We start from the raw sequence: 20,523 nt of genomic DNA, 5'->3' as shown, positions 1-20,523 counted from the left end.
CTTCATTCCTAAACGCCCAGGAAGTAGAAACTGACCTAGTAGAATGAGCTGTAATCCTCTGAGGCGGAGTTTTACCTAACTCAACATAGGCATGATGAATTAAAGATTTCAACCAAGATGCCAAAGAAATGGCAGAAGCTTTCTGGCCTTTTCTAGAACCGAAAAGATGACAAATAGACTAGAAGTCTTTCGGAAAGTCTTAGTAGCTTCAACATAATATTTCAAAGCTCTAACAACATCCAAAGAATGCAATGATTTCTCCTGAGAATTCTTAGGATTAGGGCATAATGAAGGAACCACAATTTCTCTACTAATGTTGTTGGAATTCACAACCTTAGGTAAAAATTTAAAAGAAGTTCGCAACACCACCTTATCCTGATGAAAAATCAGAAAAGGAGACTCACAAGAAAGAGCAGACAATTCAGAGACTCTTCTGGCAGAAGAGATGGCCAAAAGGAACAAAACTTTCCAAGAAAGTAATTTAATGTCCAATGAATGCATAGGTTCAAACGGAGGAGCTTGAAGAGCCCCCAGAACCAAATTCAAACTCCAAGGAGGAGAAATTGACTTAATGAAAGGTTTTATACGAACCAAGGCTTGTATAAAACAATGAATATCAGGAAGATTAGCAATCTTTCTGTGAAAAAGAACAGAAAGAGCAGAGATTTGACCTTTCAAGGAACTTGCTGACAAACCTTTATCTAAACCATCCTGAAGAAACTGTAAAATTCTCGGAATTCTAAAAGAATGCCAGGAAAAATGATGAGAAAGACACCAAGAAATATAAGTCTTCCAGACTCTATAATATATCTCTCTAGATACAGATTTACGAGCCTGTAACATAGTATTAATCACAGAGTGGTAGAAACCTCTTTGACCAAGAATCAAGCGTTCAATCTCCATACCTTTAAATTTAAGGATTTGAGATCCTGATGGAAAAAAGGACCTTGCGACAGAAGGTCTGGTCTTAACGGAAGAGTCCACGGTTGGCAAGAGGCCATCCGGACAAGATCCGCATACCAAAACCTGTGAGGCCATGCTGGAGCTACCAGCAGAACAAACGAGCATTCCTTCAGAATCTTGGAGATTACTCTTGGAAGAAGAACTAGAGGCGGAAAGATATAGGCAGGATGATACTTCCAAGGAAGTGATAAAGCATCCACTGCCTCCGCCTGAGGATCCCGGGATCTGGACAGATACCTGGGAAGTTTCTTGTTTAGAAGAGAAGCCATCAGATCTATTTCTGGAAGTTCCCACATTTGAACAATCTGAAGAAATACCTCTGGGTGAAGAGACCATTCGCCCGGATGCAACGTTTGGCGACTGAGATAATCCGCTTCCCAATTGTCTATACCTGGAATATGAACCGCAGAGATTAGACAGGAGCTGGATTCCGCCCAAACCAGAATTCGAGATACTTCTTTCATAGCCAGAGGACTGTGAGTCCCTCCTTGATGATTGATGCATGCCACAGTTGTGACATTGTCTGTCTGAAAACAAATGAACGATTCTCTCTTCAGAAGAGGCCAAGACTGAAGAGCTCTGAAAATTGCACGGAGTTCCAAAATATTGATCGGTAATCTCACCTCCTGAGATTCCCAAACCCCTTGTGCCATCAGAGACCCCCACACAGCTCCCCAACCTGTAAGACTTGCATCTGTTGAAATTACAGTCCAGGTCGGAAGAACAAAAGAAGCCCCCTGAACTAAACAATGGTGATCTGTCCACCACGTCAGAGAGTGTCGTACAATCGGTTTTAAAGATATTAATTGAGATATCTTTGTGTAATGCCTGCACCATTGGTTCAGCATACAGAGCTGAAGAGGTCGCATGTGAAAACGAGCAAAGGGGATCGCGTCCGATGCAGCAGTCATAAGACCTAGAATTTCCATGCATAAGGCTACCGAAGGGAATGATTGTGACTGAAGGTTTCGACAAGCTGAAAACAATTTTAGACGTCTCTTGTCTGTCAAAGACAGAGTCATGGACACTGAATCTATCTGGAAACCCAAAAAGGTTACCCTTGTCTGAGGAATCAATGAACTTTTTAGTGAATTGATCCTCCAACCATGATCTTGAAGAAACAACAAAAGTCGATTCGTATGAAATTCTGCTAAATGTGAAGACTGAGCAAGTACCAAGATATCGTCCAAATAAGGAAATACCACAATACCCTGTTCTCTGATTACAGACAGAAGGGCACCGAGAACCTTTGTAAAAATTCTTGGAGCTGTTGCTAGGCCAAACGGCAGAGCCACAAACTGGTAATGCTTGTCCAGGAAAGAGAATCTCAGAAACTGATAGTGAGCTGGATGAATCGGAATATGCAGATATGCATCCTGTAAATCTATTGTAGACATATAATGCCCTTGCTGAACAAAAGGCAGGATAGTCCTTACAGTTACCATTTTGAATGTTGGTATCCTTACATAATGATTCAATATTTTTAGATCCAGAACTGGTCTGAAGGAATTCTCCTTCTTTGGTACAATGAAGAGATTCGAATAAAACCCCAGCCCCTGTTCCAGAACTGGAACTGGCATAATTACTTCAGCCAACTCTAGATCTGAAACACATTTCAGAAATGCTTGAGCTTTCGCTGGATTTACTGGGACACGGGAAAGAAAAAATCTCTTTGCAGGAGGTCTTATCTTGAAACCAATTCTGTACCCTTCTGAAACAATGTTCTGAATCCAAAGATTGTGAACAGAATTGATCCAAATTTCTTTGAAAAAACGTAATCTGACCCCTACCAGCTGAGCTGGAATGAGGGCCGCACCTTCATGTGGACTTAGAAGCTGGCTTTGCTTTTCTAGAAGGCTTGCATTTATTCCAGACTGGAGATGGTTTCCAAACTGAAACTGCTCCTGAGGATGAAGGATCAGGCTTTTGTTCTTTGTTGAAATGAAAGGAACGAAAACGATTATTAGCCCTGTTTTTACCCTTAGATTTTTTATCCTGTGGTAAAAAAGTTCCTTTCCCACCAGTAACAGTTGAGATAATAGAATCCAACTGAGAACCAAATAATTTATTACCCTGGAAAGAAAGGGAAAGTAGAGTCGATTTAGAAGACATATCAGCATTCCAAGTTTTAAGCCATAAAGCTCTTCTAGCTAAAATAGCTAGAGACATAAACCTGACATCAACTCTGATAATATCAAAAATGGCATCACAGATAAAATTATTAGCATGTTGAAGAAGAATAATAATGTTATGAGAATCATGATCTGTTACTTGTTGCGCTAAAGTTTCCAACCAAAAAGTTGAAGCTGCAGCAACATCCGCCAAAGATATAGCAGGTCTAAGAAGATTACCTGAACACAAATAAGCTTTTCATGGAAAGGATTCAATTTTCCTATCTAAAGGATCCTTAAAGGAAGTACCATCTGCCGTAGGAATAGTAGTACGTTTAGCAAGGGTAGAGATAGCCCCATCAACTTTAGGGATTTTGTCCCAAAACTCTAATCTGTCAGACGGCACAGGATATAATTGCTTAAAACGTTTAGAAGGAGTAAATGAATTACCCAAATTATTCCATTCCCTGGAAATTACTTCAGAAATAGCACCAGGAACAGGAAAAACTTCTGGAATAACTACAGGAGATTTAAAGACCTTGTCTAAACGTTTAGATTTAGTATCAAGAGGACCAGAATCCTCAATTTCTAATGCAATTAGGACTTCTTTAAGTAAAGAACGAATAAATTCCATTTTAAATAAATATGAAGATTTATCAGCATCAACCTCTGAAACAGAATCCTCTGAACGAGAAGAATCATTAGAATCAGAATGATGATGTTCATTTAAAAATTCATCTGGATAAAGAGAAGTTTTAAAAGACTTTTTATGTTTACTAGAAGAAGGAATAACAGACATAGCCTTCTAAATGGATTCAGAAACAAAATCTCTTATGTTATCAGGAACACTCTGAACAATAGATGTTGATGGAACTGCAACAGGTAATGGTATTTTACTAAAGGAAATATTTTCTGCATTAACAAGTTTGTCATGACATTTAATACAAACAACAGCTGGAGGAACAGCTACCAAAAGTTTACAGCAGATACACTTAGCTTTGGTAGTTCCAGCACCAGGCAGCGATTTTCCTGAAGTATCTTCTGACTCAGATGCAAAATGAGACATCTTGCAATATGTAAGAGAAAAAATAACATATAAAGCAAAATTGATCAAATTCCTTAAATGACAGTTTCAGGAATGGGAAAAAATGCCAAAGAACAAGCTTCTAGCAACCAGAAGCAATGAAAAATGATACTTAAATAATGTGGAGACAAAAGCGACGCCCATATTTTTTTAGCGCCAAATAAGACGCCCACATTATTTGGCGCCTAAATGCTTTTGGCGCCAAAAATGACGCCACATCCGGAACGTCGACATTTTTGGCGCAAAAGAACGTCAAAAAATGACGCAACTTCCGGCGACACGTATGACGCCGGAAACAGAAAAGATTTTTTGCGCCAAAAAAGTCTGCGCCAAGAATGACGCAATAAAATGAAGCATTTTCAGCCCCCGCGAGCCTAACAGCCCACAGGGAAAAAGTCAAATATGAAACTGACTGTCTGAAAATAAGGAATGTTGAACATCCTGAGTCAAGGCAAATAAATGTTTGAATACATATATTTAGAACGTTATAAAAAAGCGCCCAACCATAGCTTAGAGTGTCACAGAAAATAAGACTTACTTACCCCAGGACACTCGTCTACATGTTGTAGAAAGCCAAACCAGTACTGAAACGAAAATCAGCAGAGGTAATGGTATATATATAAGAGTATATCGTCGATCTGAAAAGGGAGGTTAGAGATGAATCTCTACGACCGATAACAGAGAACCTATGAAATAGACCCCGTAGAAGGAGATCATTGCATTCAAATAGGCAATACTCTCCTCACATCCCTCTGACATTCACTGCACGCTGAGAGGAAAACCGGGCTCCAACCTGCTGCGGAGCGCATATCAACGTAGAATCTAGCACAAACTTACTTCACCACCTCCATAGGAGGCAAAGTTTGTAGAACTGATTTGTGGGTGTGGTGAGGGGTGTATTTATAGGCATTTTGAGGTTTGGGAAACTTTGCCCCTCCTGGTAGGAATGTATATCCCATACGTCACTAGCTCATGGACTCTTGCTAATTACATGAAAGAAATATAGTTTAAAACCTTTGAAGAAGGAATAAAAGAAAATTCTCAGCCTATTCCATTCCCTAGAATGGGGAATTGAAAAGAAAACCTCTGAAAACACAGAAGAAATAAACAGGCAGAAATAGTATCAGCTAGTCTTAAAGAACTAGTTACCTTAATATCCAAAATAATCAACACCTTTTCAACAAAGAACAAATGTACTTTAATAATAGAAAAATAATAAAAAAGTAGATTTGTTAGTGTCAATATCTGATGAAGAAAATTTCTGAAAGAGAAAAAACATCATCAGAGAAGGATACATCAGTATGTTGTTGATCATTTGAAACTTCAATAATTAAAAAAGAAGTGAAAAAGACCTAAAAATTTTATTAGAAGGCACGAAGTCAGACAAAGCCTTTAAAATAGAATCAGAAAAATATTTCTTATAAATCTTCTAAATATTTCTTGTACATAAGATGTAAGAATGGAAATATATAAAGCATAAACACTAATGGATTCTGCATGTAAAAGTATATCATAATAACTTATTACAAACCATAGCTAAAGATAAACATTTATAACATTTAAAATAAATGAACTTAGCTTTGGTAGAACTGAAACTCAGTTCAGCGTTTTTCCAGAAGTGGCTTCTGATTCAGGGTCAATCTGAGACATCTTGCAATATGTAATAGAAAAAACAACATATAAAGCAAAAAAGATCAAATTCCTTAAATGATAGTTTCAGGAATGGGAAAAAAATGCCAATGAACAAGCTTCTAGCAACCAGAAGCAATAAATAATGAGACTTAAATATTGTGGAGACAACAATGACGCTCAAATTTTTTAGCGCCAAAAAAGCCGCCCACATTATTTGGCGCCACATCCGGTAACGCCGACATTTTTTGGCGCAAAAAACATCAAAAAAATGACGCAACTTCCGGCAACACGTATGACGCCGGAAATGACAAGAAAATTGTTGCGCCAAAAATGTCCGCTCCAAGAATGACACAATAAAATGAAGCATTTTCAGCCCCCGCGAGCCTAACAGCCCACAGGAAAAAAAGTCAAATTTTAAGGTAAGAAAAAATGATTTATTCATATGCATTATCCCAAATATGAAACTGACTGTCTGAAATAAGGAACGTTGAACATCCTGAATCAAGGCAAATAAATGTTTAAACACATATATTTAGAACTTTATAAAAAAGTGCCCAACCATAGCTTAGAGTGTCACAGAAAATAAGACTTACTTACCCCAGGACACTCATCTACATGTAGTAGAAAGCCAAACCAGTACTGAAACGAGAATCAGTAGAGGTAATGGTATATATAAGAGTATATCGTCGATCTGAAAAGGGAGGTAAGAGATGAAATCAGTCCATGTAAAGGGGTTTGGAAATAAATTGCAGGCTGTACCAATATTAGTTGTAGATAAAATTAAATATTTATTGAAAACTTGGTTAAAATTCCATTGTTGGAAGGCACACTATTTTGTTATACATACAACCTCAGCACACAGGTGCTGCATCCGACGCGTTTCCTGCTTTACAACAAGCACTTCATCAGGGATACACAGCTGTTCTCCCTGTGAATATTTAAACCTTTCACATTTAACCCTTAACAATGCTGTCAGAACTTTCAATGGTCTTTCCATACTGCATTGTTAATAATGTATAATACACATATATACTTTAAAAACATATATAATAGGCAACAAAACTCCTAAATTATCTCAAAGATTTTATTCCCAAACTTTTGAAGGGATCACTAACATAATGAATTCATTAGATCAAAAAAATATTTAATTTAAGATCCTAGATATTTATTTTTTCTTTTCTATTGTGATTATGTTAGAAATTTATTAATTTGATAAGTAGCTTTTTTGATGTCAATTATATGGTACAATGGTTTGAAATAGATTTTATGCCTGGAGTGGGGAGGCTATTCACATTACTTGGTTTTATAGTTTTTAGTTGTTATGGGCAATACACACTTTAGATACCTTCTTATGGCTTATTAGTTTGTTTTACTTTCTAGTTATTAGTTATTAAAATAAGCTAGAATTTCAATTCCTATCCACTTATTTCTTGTTGTTTATTATATTGCCTAGTATAAGAATAGTAGAAATTTATATTTTATACTTTACATATAATTGGTTTAGCCTATAAACAACTTTAAGTCCCATATTTTGTTCATACCTTTTGGGAAGCCTGTTTGGAGTTTATGTATCCAAAAAGCTTCCTTTTTATTTAGATATGCTAATCTGTCCCCTCCTGTAATTTGTTTTGTGACACAATCTATTGCTTGAAATTCAAACAAAGATAGGACATATTTCAATGAGTCTTCATCAAATGTATGGCCTGGTCTATGTCTGGAAAAATGTTCAGCAACTGGTGTTTTTGGTTCAAAAGACTCTAAGGAAAGCAAATGCTCTCGAATTCGGTCTTTTAGGGGTCTAATAGTTCTACCTGTATACTGACACCCACATAGTTTACAGGAGATAAGATAAACTACATACTTCGATGTGCATGTTAAATACTGAAATATCCTGAATTCTTGTTTTGTAATGTTCGAGTGGAAGATTTCTCCCAATTTGACATGGTTGCAACTTTTGCACGGTCTTACACCACATTTGAAGGTCCCATTCTTTTTAGTTAGCCAATTGCGTGTGGATCCCTTTGTATTTTTTGCAAAATTTCTTTTTACATAGTTGCCTATGGTCTTGGCTCGTCTTGATACAAATTTTACACCTTCTGTTGTTATGTTTGTTAATGATGGTTCTTTACTTAGCATGGGAAGGTACCTTTCTACAATTTTACAAATTTTATGGTACTGGTTACTGTATTTTGTTGAAAAGACAAGTTGATTATTATTGACTCTTCCTTCTCTTTGTTTATCACTGAGTAGTTCAGCTCTATCCATTGATCTAACTAGTTCAATGGTTTCTATAAGGGCTTTCTCTTTATATCCTCTCTTAATTAGTCTATTTTTTAGATCTTCTGCATGGGTGTTATAGTCCCTGAGATTGCTGCAATTTCTGCGCAATCTCATAAATTGTCCCTTTGGGATTGCTCTTTTTAGATGTGTAGGATGGTGAGAGTCTGATCGCAGAATGGTGTTACCTGAAATATCTTTTCTGTATGTTTCTGTATATAAAACATTGTTAATAGTATCTATTTTTATCTGTACATCAAGAAAAGTGATACTGTCTCTATGCCAAGTGTATGTAAATTTTAAATTCATGTTGTTGTCATTGAGAATCTTAACAAAGTTCTCTAGCTGTTTGATATCACCTTGCCATACTACAAGGATATCGTCGATAAATCTCGTGTAAAATAGAACATTATCTTTGTAGTCATTTAGTTCCCCAAATATCTTGAAAATCTCAAAATATCCAAGATAAATGTTCGCATATGAGGGGGCAAATTTCGCCCCCATTGCGGTTCCTCTGTTTTGCAAATAAATGTTATTTTCAAATACAAAATAGTTGTGTGTTAATAGGAATTTAACTGCATCAACCAGATAGCTAATGAAGGCTATATCGTATTCTGTATATAGCTTGAGGATCTCCTCCAGCGCCAGGAGGCCTTGTTGGTGTGGAATGCACGAATAGAGAGACACCACATCTATAGTAAGTAATAGATACGTATCTTTCCAAGCAAACTCTTCTAATTTTCTAAGAAGTTGTTTGGTGTCTCTCAAATATCCGGGCATATTCCTCACAATTGGCTGGAGGAAACCATCGATCCATTCCCCCAAGTGCTCTCCCAGTGTACCTATAGTGGAAATTATAGGTCTCCCCGGGGGGCTAAGGGGGTCCTTGTGCATTTTGGGTATGTGCTTGAATGCTGAAACCACTGGGTATCTTGTTAATAAATGTTCTGCTGTTTTTTCATTAAGGATTCCCAATTTTTTGCCTTCAACCAGTAATTTTTCCAATTCACTTATAAACTTTAGGGTCGGATTAAATGTCAACCTTTTGTAAGTGTTTTTATCACTAAGCTGTTTATATGCTTCATTAGTATAAGCCATTCTATCAACTACTACTATCATACCCCCTTTATCGGAGTTGGAGATCACTATGTTCTCATTTTTTTGTAATTCCCTTAGGGCTTTCCATTCTTTATTTGTTAGGTTATCTGACTTCCTTGGTTTCTGGGTTTCTTTGTTGTTTAGCCTAGTTATTTCTTGTTCCACTATGCTATGAAAGAGATCTATAGTATCTCCCCTAGATTGTGATGGATAAAATGTTTTGTCAGTTATATTCAACCTACTTCTAGGGATGATATGGTTTTCTTCATTATATCTCACACTGTCACTATTTAGTGAGGCTAGATTAGTTATATCGCATAGTTCTTTAAAACTAAGTTTCTCAAGATCTAAAGGTATATCTCTATTTACATTTGATACATCCATAACATCATTATCATCAACAACAGTATCTACTTCATTGAAAAAATGCTTTCTTAGTGTGATCTTTCTTATAAATTTATTGAGGTCTAGCAGAGTGTCAAAGAGATCAAAGTCATTTCAGGGAGCATAACTGAGTCCTTTAGAAAGTATCCTTTGCTGGTCTTCACTAAGGACTGTGCTAGATAGATTTATTACATTTTGCCCCTCTGACTCCTCCCGTTTTTTGGTCCCCTATTTGCTCTGCTAGGGTATCTTGGTACTCCATCTTTAGGTTCCGATCCTGTTTTTTTGTTTTTTGCTCCTGTATCAATTTTCTTTCCTCTTGTCACTAGCTCAGATAGGGGTTTTCGGTTTGAATTTTCCTTTGGTTTTGTATCAGTTTCTTTGCTTGCTGTGGCTCCCCCTTCTGATTCTATCTCTGCATAGTCATATTCCTCTATGCTTGGCTCAGTTGTTAATTCAATATCTGAATTACTAGTAGTGTTTTCTGTGTCATCAGTTGAACATTCTGTGCTGTTTCCACTCTCATTGAATGAGACTTTTTTCTGCCCAGATTTTCTATTATTTCTTCTGGTCCTTTTCTTCTTTTTATTATTGGTGTTGGCAGTCCAATTGTAAACTATGTTTAATTCATAGTCTTTACAGTCACGATGGTATTTGTTGATTTTTCTTTCCATTATGTCTTTGTCCAACTTTTCCAATGTTTCATTGTACTGTTTGACATATGCTTCATATCTAGTATCTTCCAAATGTGCTTCCAATTCTTCTTGGATTTGAGCCAATTCAACTAGCATTGTTTCTCTTTCCTTCCTCTTTTTAATCAAGAGTTTATTCATCAGGATCAAAGAACATTTAGTTAGGGTGTTATTCCAGTCCTCCATAAATTCTTTATCTTCTCTGTCATTAGCAGACTAATAAGCCATAAGAAGGTATCTAAAGTGTGTATTGCCCATAACAACTAAAAACTATAAAACCAAGTAATGTGAATAGCCTCCCCACTCCAGGCATAAAATCTATTTCAAACCATTGTACCATATAATTGACATCAAAAAAGCTACTTATCAAATTAATAAATTTCTAACATAATCACAATAGAAAAGAAAAAATAAATATCTAGGATCTTAAATTAAATATTTTTTTGATCTAATGAATTCATTATGTTAGTGATCCCTTCAAAAGTTTGGGAATAAAATCTTTGAGATAATTTAGGAGTTTTGTATAAATATTTATAATGTTGAATATTTATAACTTTTTTGCCTATTATATATGTTTTTAAAGTATATATGTGTATTATACATTATTAACAATGCAGTATGGAAAGACCATTGAAAGTTCTGACAGCATTGTTAAGGGTTAAATGTGAAAGGTTTAAATATTCACAGGGAGAACAGCTGTGTATCCCTGATGAAGTGCTTGTTGTAAAGCAGGAAACGCGTCGGATGCAGCACCTGTGTGCTGAGGTTGTATGTATAACAAAATAGTGTGCCTTCCAACAATGGAATTTTAACCAAGTTTTCAATAAATATTTAATTTTATCTACAACTAATATTGGTACAGCCTGCAATTTATTTCCAAACCCCTTTACATGGACTGATTTCTGATATTTTTGCAGCGGTTGGGAAACGCTGCTTGGAGGAATTGCACCAAGTAATAAGTTAAAGTTACTATACAGTCTTTTGCAGAGGATCCCTGAGGATAACACTATTCCAAATTTGGAGACACATGTAGGCTTACCTGGGCCACCTTTTGTCCTACTGTTTTATTCCGCTATCGAGAGCTCGCCCTGCAGAAAGAGCCGAAAAACGAAGGAAGTCGACATCGAGTGACGTATCACTCCTTCCCGCGGTGTGTGGGACCGGCAACGTCAGCGTTGAGACCGGTGAGTAGGAGTGTGAAACCACTGTGTACTAGCAGGTAACCGAAGAAAGCTGGTTTGGGCGGATAACAGCATTGCTCTCCGGAGCTGGATGCGGGATTACAACCGGAAGGCAACGGACCCGAAGAACGGAATATTGTGACCGGGCCACAGGTAACACAAAATAACATATAAAGTCCTAAATATACTATATTCTATATGCAAGTTATCCGTGGGCATTAATGAGTATGCAACAGTAGTAATTACAAGGAAGGTTGTTTCTTTTGACAAGGAAAAAAAGGCATAGTCTCTTATACAAATTGAACATAAAAGAAACCTACACATTTGTAATACTTACTAGTAAGAAATAGAAGTATTAAGTCATATCTCAGCTGTAAAAGACTTTAAAGTACTTGAGAACATATCCATTTGCCATATTATACCACTTTGGAACATATGTGTGTCTGTTGTATTTTTAGGTAAGAGATGAATCTCTACGACCGATAACAGAGAACCTATGAAATAGACCCCGTAGAAGGAGATCATTGAATTCAAATAGGCAATACTCTCTTCACATCCCTCTGACATTCACTGCACGTTGAGAGGAAAACCGGGCTCCAACCTGTTGCAGAGCGCATATCAACGTAGAATCTAGCACAAACTTACTTCACCACCTCCACAGGAGGCAAAGTTTGTAAAACTGATTTGTGGGTGTGGTGAGGGGTGTATTTATAGGCATTTTGAGGTTTGGGAAACTTTGCCCCTCCTGGTAGGAATGTATATCCCATACGTCACTAGCTCATGGACTCTTGCTAATTACATGAAAGAAATAGATATTATTAAAAAAAAGAAAATAAGTGTTAAGAGTAAGCCCTTAAGGTATTTTTTATTGGAATATGGGGCAACCTAGGAGCTGTTTAAAATTGAGATTAAAATAAAACAAAGCAAATTTGCAAGTCATTAAAATACAAACTCCTATCTGAAAACATAAAATCGCACTTTGGAATATACTGTTGTTTGTTAAATCTACAATTCAATGACACAATACAATGAATTACCATCAGCTATGGAGGGATTACATTACACTAATCACATTATATAAAAGAGTGAGAGCAGCTATAGACACTAGTGTGATGTCACAAAGACAATGTGTTACCTAAAATATATTGTCTGTATTAACTTTGATGATAAACTTTATTTATTTGAAACTTTTTATAATTGAAGAGCAACAACTGTTATGTATTTAACTGTTTATCATGAGTGATTTTTAATAACCTTAATTGTTAAAAAAAGTAGAAGACAAGTAAATAAAGTTTTTTATTGATCAACTGAAACTTTAATCTTAAATCTTTAATCTTAAAAGTAGAAGACAAGTTAATAAAGAAAGTTTTTTTATTGATCAACAAACTTTAATCTTCAAAATATTGTTCGGCAACCATGTCCCTTGTTGCCATACCACGCCTATTAGCTTGTTCTACACATATTTCTTCAGTTAAATCATCAGCTTCTATGGTATCTTCATCTTCTAATGGACAGCCTCTTTTGATTGATATATTGTGCAGTATGCAGCAAACCAATATAATTTTTGCAACTTTCTCAGGTGCATACTGCATAGCACCACCAGAACGATCAAGACATTGAAACCTCAATTTCAAAAGACCGAAAGTCCTCTCAATTATCCCCCTGGTAGATCGGTGAGCTTCATTGAAACGTACTTGACTTCTGGTCTGTGGGTTGTTCTAGGGAGTCAACAGCCATTCTGTACATGAGTAGCCTCCATCTCCTAATAGAAGATATAATAAATATAAATATTAATATAAAAATAATTATAAAGATTGACAACTATACAATTTTAAAATATACAGATTACTCTTTAATTACAGTCGACAAATTGGGCGCAATTTATGTACATGGAAATGAGAGACAAATTAGACGCAAGTTATGCTTACCATGAAGCCATCCTTCAGGCATATTTCCGTCCTCGAACTTCTGGTATAAGCCAGTCTGCCTTAAGATGTAAGAATCATGAAATGACCCTGGAAAGTTAGAACGGACACTGATAATCCTCATGTTGGGGTCACAGACCATCTGGACATTCAAGGAATGGAAATGCTTTCTATTCCTATAGATCTCCTCACGAGCTTGAAGTGGTCTTACAGCAACATGGGTACAGTCTATGGCACCTAGGACATTGGGCATCCCAGCCATCCTATAGAAATTGGACTTTATAGATTGCCATTCTTCAGGGGTAGATGGCAAACAAACATATCGCGGAAAAATAACCATCATAGCCCCTATGACTTTGGATAAGTGGCGTGAAAAAGCTGATTGACTCATTCCAATAATGACGCTAGAAACTGCCTGAAAGGAGCCTGTTGCCATAAAATGCAATGCAGCTAATAGTTTCAGAAGTCCCGGAATAGCTTGTGAACGACCCGTCATCGGCTCCAAATGATCTTCAATCTCTCGATACAGGTGTAATATGGATTCACAATCAAGCCGGAATCTTTGTATGATCTCTCGGTCAGAAAGGCCGTCCAAACCAACCCGTGGAAGGAATACACGGGGGACACAAACTCTCCTTCTTCGAACCAATCGATTAGCGACATTTGCAGTATTCTGTCTTCTAGACCGCATTTGCATCACACGGAGAATAAACAAATACAGAAGTGTCTCCATAGCTGCCGAAATGAACAATGTAAGTACAATGCTGATATTACTGCCTTTTATATATGTCTAGACTGGCGTCTAGAGTGACTTTCCTATTGTTTTGTACCTTGCCCGCCACTTAAAAGGTGGCGAGGCAAAAATAACGAGGTGGGAGCGGAAATTGTCGCGAGCGGACAAATAGATTTTTTAGTACATTCGTTTTTGGTGAGTTGGTGGCCAAATGTGTGTAATTACAGTGAAAAATGGAGAGGTAGCGAGGTTTGGCGGATAAGTACGCTCGCAATTTTAAAGATGCGAGTTTGAACATAGTTGACGACTTTTTGTGAGTTTTGACGCGAGATTTGTTGCGGGTAGCTCGCTGACTGCTTAGTACATGGAGCCCTCAGTTTCTGTACACTTTACAAGCTTAAGACTATGAGAAAAACTTGTCCATCACTAAAGACATATTCTGTCAAGGTATGCCACCAATATTGTGAGTAAAGAACCTAGGATTATAAAGATAAAGAAGTATGTGTTTTGGTCTATAAGAGATTACAGAATCTGACCAATTATGTTCAAAAGATGCACATTAGTTCTGACAGTAGCCTACCTAAAGAGGATAAAGCTGAATTGGAGAACCAGTATGTTGCTCAGAGATTTTCTTCTTTTGAAACTATTATCACATTTTCAAAGTCTGCCATTATATTTATCATCTCCTTCAGGTACATTTCTGTGGGCTGTGGCTGCCAGCGTTTCCTCTATTTGATCCAGTCTGACAGAAATGCCCACCATAGGCTTCAGAAAAAAACTAAAAGGGAATCAGTGTTATTTAGTCAAACTATTATGCACTGACTCCAAATGTAGAGGTGTGGTTGATAAGTGCTCTCCATCTGACCCTATCAGAATGAGATTATTTCCCCCCCTATGATTAAAATGAAAGATAATGCAAACAACCAATATGACCTACTGCAACAAAAAAATATTGTTCTTTGCTTAGGGTTTACAGTCTCCACAATAGTTTAGTGCATGTTATTTTTAGAATTGGTCTTACATTAAAGGGACAGTATACACCAATTTTCATATAACTGCATATAATACTATAAGGAATAATATTCACAGATTCTGACCTAAAATTCCAATATAAAACCTTTTAAAAACTTACTGAGAAGCTACCAGTTTAGCACTGTTGAAAAGAGTTGGAGGGGACACCCACTGAATTAAACTGGAAAGCAAAAAGAGCTCATGAAAAGACCCTTTACACAAACAGGAGCAAGCTGGAGTAGGTAGACAACAGTCTACTTCTGGAACGTTGGGGCTTGGTTTGGAGTCTAAAAATCAGCACAATATTATTTATAGCCTGTATGGGCTATAGATATAGATTATCTACAAAACATTTATGCGAAGAAAAATATTGTGTATAATTATAATGTCCCTTTAAGGTAAAATAGATGATTATTAAAACCAAAAGATAATTATGTAATTTTATGCAAGTAATGACATGAAATTTATAATCTCATCAAATGAGTACATAGAAGCCTAAATAGATTTAGAGATTTTAAATATTTATACAGATAAAAGTTTGTTTCAGTTAATTTGCTTTACTTAGACAAAATGCAATGTTAAAAGTCTCTCTTTACTGGACAAAATAAATTATTTTTTTAAACAGTAAGAGCTAGATCCCAAGCCATGAGTAAACTTAAAGGGACAGCAAAGAGTATAAAAAAAGCCTTTTTATTTTCTTTTTTTAAATGCCTATTTTTTCTCTGAAAAAGAGATACCCCTATTGTCTTCTTCAGCGCAGCTGCTTTTCAAACAGTGTGTCACAGGCTCACTGTCTAATCACAGCGAGCCAAATCATGCTGTTAAATTACATGTACCGCACTCGGTAAAGCTTTTTTTTAATTTTTTTAAAGCAGCTGCTGTACTGAAGAGGATTGTTTCACAGTAGAGATATGTTTCTATTTTTTTTTTAAAAAGGATATCCTCATCTTACACTTTTTTTTTCTAGCGGTTACTATCTACCTTTAAAGGGATAGTCTACTCAAAATTAAACTTGTATGATTCAGATAGAGGATGCAATTTTAAGCTATTTTCTAATTTACTCCTATTATCAATTTTTCTTCGTTATCTTGATATCTTTATTTTAAAAAGCTGGAATGTAAGCTTAGAAGCCAGCCCATTTTTATTTCAGCACCTGGATAGCGCTTGCTGATTAGTGTCTAAATGTAGCTGTCCAATCAGCAAGCACTACCCAGGTGCTGAACCAAAAATGGGACGGCTATCCCTTTAAGCTTGTGCTGTAGTAAACTTACCATCTCCATAGACTTGAAAAGAGTCAGTAAATTTACTATAGCATGAATCATGTTTACTCATGACTCATGGCCTAGCCCTAAATTATTATAAACCCCCAGCTGAGCAATGGTAACCCTAGAGCAGTGATTTTTAACCTTTTTTTGCCGTGGCACACTTTTTTACATAAAAAAAATCCTGTGGCACACCACCATCCCAAAATTTTAAAAAAAATCATACATTGTAGCCTAATACAGCATATATATATACACATACACACAAACACACACATACTGTGGGCGCGATCCGATATAGATCGCAGTTTGCGGCGCAAGCGAGGGAACCGGCGTCGCCCGCAGTTTCAGCTCGCAACTCGAGCTATCCCATATAGGTCGCCGTCAGATGCTAACGTGCCGTAAGTCTGACAAACCAGCGATGTCCAGAAATCTGCGTAAGAACAAATTTCTGGCGTCGCCAGTGACTTGAGGCACGTTAGAAACTGCCGGCGCCTATAAAACCTGACTAAAGTCTAAAACACCCGCACTAACACGCCTCCCTAACATAGCCCGCACTGTCTAACACGCCTCCCTAACATAGCCCGCACTGTCTAACCCTCTATCCGCTATCCCCCCTCACTATCCTAACAATAAAAAAGCTATTAACCCCTAAACCGCCGCTCCCGTACCCCGCCGCAACCTAATAAAGTTATTAACCCCTAAACCGCCGCTCCCGTACCCCGCCGCCAGCTATATTATATCTATAACCCCCTAAAGTGAGCCCCTAACACCGCCGCCATCTATATTAAAATTATTAACCCCTAATGTAAGCCCCTTACACCGCCGCCATCTCTATTAAAATGATTAACCCCTAATTTAATCTACCTACCCCGCCGCCAGCTATATTATCTATATTAACCCTAAGTATATTATAGTTAATATAGGTATTACATTATATATATTAACTATATTAACCCTAATTATATTAGGGTTAATATAGTTAATATAGTTACTATAGTATTTATATTAACTATATTAACTCTATCTAACCCTAACACCCCTAACTAAATTTATATTAAATTAATCTAATTCATTTATAAACTAAAATATTCCTATTTAAATCTAAATACTTACCTATAAAATAAACCCTAAGATAGCTACAATATAATTAATAATTACATTGTAGCTATGTTAGGGTTAATATTTATTTTACAGGTAAATTGTTAATTATTTTAACTAGGTATAATAGATATTAAATAGTTATTAACTATTTAATATCTACCTAGTTAAAATAATTACCCAATTACCTGTAAAATAAATCCTAACCTAAGTTACAAATACACCTACACTATCAATAAATTTAATAAACTACAAACATCTATCTAAAAATACAATTAAATTAACTAAACTAAATTACAAAAAAAAACAAACACTAAATTACAAAAAATAAAAAAAGATTACAAGATATTTAAGCTAATTACACCTATTCTAAGCCCCCTAATAAAATAATAAACCCCCAAAATAAAAAAAATTCCCTGCCCTATTCTAAATTAAACAAATTTCAAAGCTCTTTACCTTACCAGCCCTTAAAAGGGCCTTTTGTGGGGCATGCCCCAAAGAATTCAGCTCTTTTGCATACAACAAATACAATCCCCCCCCCATTACAACCCACCACCCACATACCCCTATTCTAAAACCACCCAAACCCCCCTTAAAAAAGCCTAACACTACCCCCCTGTAGATCTCCCTACCTTGTATTCACCACACCGGGCCGAACTCCTGATCCGATCCGGGCGATGTCTTCCTCCAAGCGGCAAAGAAGAATTCTTCCTCCGGCGATGTCTTCCTCCAAGCGGCAAAGAAGAATTCTTCCTCCGGCGACGTCTTCCTCCAAGCGGCAGCAAAGTCTTCATTCTTCCGGCGGCATCTTCAATCTTCTTTCTTCGCTCAGCCGCCGCGGAGCATCCATCCCGGCCGACTGCTATACTTGGAATGAGGTACCTTTAAATGACGTCATCCAAGATGGCGTCCGCCGAATTCCGATTGGCTGATAGGATTCTATCAGCCAATCGGAATTAAGTTAGAAAAATCTGATTGGCTGATTGAATCAGCCAATCAGATTCAAGTTCAATCCGATTGGCTGATCCGAACAGCCAATCAGATTGAGCTCGCATTCTATTGGCTGATCGGAACAGCCAATAGAATGCGAGCTCAATCTGATTGGCTGATTGGATCAGCCAATCGGATTGAACTTGAATCTGATTGGCTGATTCAATCAGCCAATCAGATTTTTCTAACTTAATTCCGATTGGCTGATAGAATCCTATCAGCCAATCGGAATTCGGCGGACGCCATCTTGGATGACGTCATTTAAAGGTACATCATTCGTAGTACAGCAGTCGGCCGGGATGGATGCTCCGCGGCGGCGGAGCGAAGAAAGAAGATTGAAGATGCCGCCGGAAGAATGAAGACTTTGCTGCCGCTTGGAGGAAGACGTCGCCGGAGGAAGAATTCTTCTTTGCCGCTTGGAGGAAGACATCGCCGGAGGAAGAATTCTTCTTTGCCGCTTGGAGGAAGACATCGCCCGGATCGGATCAGGAGTTCGGCCCGGTGTGGTGAAGACAAGGTAGGGAGATCTTCAGGGGGGTAGTGTTAGGCTTTTTTAAGGGGGGTTTGGGTGGTTTTAGAATAGGGGTATGTGGGTGGTGGGTTGTAATGGGGGGGGGGATTGTATTTGTTGTATGCAAAAGAGCTGAATTCTTTGGGGCATGCCCCACAAAAGGCCCTTTTAAGGGCTGGTAAGGTAAAGAGCTTTGAAATTTGTTTAATTTAGAATAGGGCAGGGAATTTTTTTTATTTTGGGGGTTTATTATTTTATTAGGGGGCTTAGAATAGGTGTAATTAGCTTAAATATCTTGTAATCTTTTTTTTATTTTTTGTAATTTAGTGTTTGTTTTTTTTTGTAATTTAGTTTAGTTAATTTAATTGTATTTTTAGATAGATGTTTGTAGTTTATTAAATTTATTGATAGTGTAGGTGTATTTGTAACTTAGGTTAGGATTTATTTTACAGGTAATTGGGTAATTATTTTAACTAGGTAGATATTAAATAGTTAATAACTATTTAATATCTATTATACCTAGTTAAAATAATTAACAATTTACCTGCAAAATAAATATTAACCCTAACATAGCTACAATGTAATTATTAATTATATTGTAGCTATCTTAGGGTTTGTTTTATAGGTAAGTATTTAGATTTAAATAGGAATATTTTAGTTTATAAATGAATTAGATTAATTTAATATAAATTTAGTTAGGGGTGTTAGGGTTAGATAGAGTTAATATAGTTAATATAAATACTATAGTAACTATATTAACTATATTAACCCTAATATAATTAGGGTTAATATAGTTAATATATATAATGTAATACCTATATTAACTATAATATACTTAGGGTTAATATAGATAATATAGCTGACGGCGGGGTAGGTAGATTAAAATAGGGGTTAATCATTTTAATAGAGATGGCGGCGGTGTAAGGGGTCAGATTAGGGGATAGATAAGGTAGATGGCGGCGGTTTTAGAGGCTCACAGTAGGGGGTTAGTTTATGTAGATGGCGGCGGGGTCCGGGAGCGGCGGTTTAGGGGGTAATAACTTTATTAGGGATTTCGGGGGGGGGGGGATCGCGGTTGACAGGGAGATAGACATTGCGCATGCGTTAGGTGTTAGGTTTATTTTAGCAGATCGCGGTTGACAGGGAGATAGACATTGCGCATGCGTTAGGTGTTAGGTTTATTTTAGCAGCCAGTTTAGGGAGTTACGGGGCTCCAATAGTCAGCGTAAGGCTTCTTATGGCTGCTTTTTGTGGCGAGGTGAAAATGGAGTAAGTTTTCTCCATTTTCGCCACGTAAGTCCTTACGCTGCATATTGGATACCAAACTGCGCGGGTTTGGTATACCTGCCTATGGCCCAAAAAACTGCGGGCGACGGCAGAAATATACGGGCGTAACTTCTAGGTTACGCCGTATATGTGATACCAAACCCGCGCAAATATTGGCGTCGCCGGCTTTTGCGGGCGACGATTTATATCGGATCGACCCTTGTATGTATTGTGCTGTTATGCCATGCCTCCTACAAACTACCCCTGCACTGGGAGTAAAAAACAAGCAAAGTTTAAAAAAT

Source organism: Bombina bombina, chromosome 2 (genome assembly GCF_027579735.1).
Source record: "Bombina bombina isolate aBomBom1 chromosome 2, aBomBom1.pri, whole genome shotgun sequence".
NCBI lineage: Eukaryota > Metazoa > Chordata > Amphibia > Anura > Bombinatoridae > Bombina > Bombina bombina.
The sequence above is the reverse complement of the archived record's forward strand: the minus strand, read 5'-3'. Positions refer to the sequence as shown.